Source organism: Octopus bimaculoides, chromosome 25, assembly GCF_001194135.2.
Source record: "Octopus bimaculoides isolate UCB-OBI-ISO-001 chromosome 25, ASM119413v2, whole genome shotgun sequence".
Taxonomy (NCBI): Eukaryota; Metazoa; Mollusca; class Cephalopoda; order Octopoda; family Octopodidae; genus Octopus; species Octopus bimaculoides.
The window spans coordinates 21588492-21590206 of record NC_069005.1 but is presented as its reverse complement, the minus strand read 5'-3'; the positions used below and the strand labels follow the sequence as shown (position 1 = coordinate 21590206).

General features: G+C 27.5%; 1 protein-coding gene across 10 annotated transcripts in view; it reads right to left on the bottom strand.

Annotated features, from left to right (window-relative positions):
• Window positions 1–1715, bottom strand: part of LOC106880568 (kinesin-like protein unc-104) — a 305280-nt gene that overhangs the window by 234310 nt on the left and 69255 nt on the right. Inside the window, exon 1 of one of the 10 annotated variants that reach the window (XM_052976566.1) lies at window positions 1298–1517. The exons of the other annotated variants lie outside the window; for them this stretch is intronic. The gene's annotated coding sequence lies outside the window, so the exon portion shown is untranslated. Of the gene's footprint in view, window positions 1–1297; window positions 1518–1715 lie in introns of those variants that run through there. 10 annotated transcript variants of the gene reach the window in all.

Below are 1715 nucleotides of genomic sequence, written 5' to 3'. Positions count from 1 at the left end.
ATATATATATATATATATATACACACACACACACAGTCTCCATCAGTAATATTTATATACACATACACACACATATATATACATACATACAAACATGTACATCTGTGTATTTGAATATATATATATATATATATATATATATATATATATATATATACACACACACACACGCACATATACACGCATATATGTTCTGCTATATACATTACCAAAATATATACCTGTATATTCACGTTTGTTTCAGTATGTACACTCACTAATTAATCTAACCTTCATCAGTAGAATAAAATATAATGATAAAGAGCTAAAATTAACTGAATTTAGGTGTATTCAACCACTCTTCCATCCCTGTATTTTTAATTAGTATCTCTACATATAGATGTTGGTGTGTGTCTTGGTGTGTGTGTGTATGTATATATATATATATATATATCTATATATATATATATAATATTCATACATACATCTAGAGATCTGACAATCTGTATGCAAAGATATAAATGTATACATACATATATGTACAAATAAACACATACATATAAATATACACATTCACAAATACATATAAAATGTGCGTGCGTGTGTATATATATATATATATATATATATATATATATATATATATATATATATATATATATACACACACACATATATATATATATACACATATCTATCTGTATATATATGTAGGTGTGTGTATATATTTTGATATACACACACATACATATACACATATTGACACATTTATACACACACATGTATGTATACATATATTTACTTATATACATACAGGATACACTTGTATATGTGTGTGTATATACACACACACATATATACACCCTAACATCTGTCTTCCTTTTAAATGTATGCATGAATATTTAGGTGGATGATATATACACACATATATATACACATACATTCATATGTATATATAATGAAAGTATATATATATATTCACATATACACATACATTCATATATATATATATGTTACATATATATAATGTATGTATGTACAGAGACATGTGTATGTTAGTCTCATTTCATATTTCAATTAAAACAATTAACATGAAGCTGTTCTTTTGTTTTGTAAACTGAAGCAAAAATCATCAAGGTACAAAATACAAAAAGAAAATATTTTAAAATTAGGGTTCATCATTACTACCCCAATAATAATAACAATAATATTAATAATCATAATAATAATAATAATAATAATAGATGACACCAATATTGACTTAGATACTGACAATAACAACACAATAAGCAGGAGAAAGGACAAACAAGAAGCTTACTGTCCAATTAAGTAAAAATCTGTTGTAAGGTCAAATATCCATTGTTGTGTATAAGAGAGAGAGAGAGAGAGAGAGATAGACAGAGACGGGGAGCGACAGAGAGAAAAGAAAAAGGGAGATGGTGAAAGTGATGATTGTAAAATGCAGTGTTGCTTCAAAATGAAGAGGCTGTTATGGCAACCTCTGACGATGAAGATTCTAATACATTACCACAGAAAATTATAATAAATAACGTCATAGGTTGTAAGTGGTGGCGCACGCATGCATCCTCACGCATACATAGAGACAACCGCGCACACCCCCTCATATATATATATATATATATATATATATATATAGCCACAAACATATGTATGCATACGACTGAGTGTGTGTGTGTGTACGTGTGTGCGTGAGCAGTACACACAGACATTATATA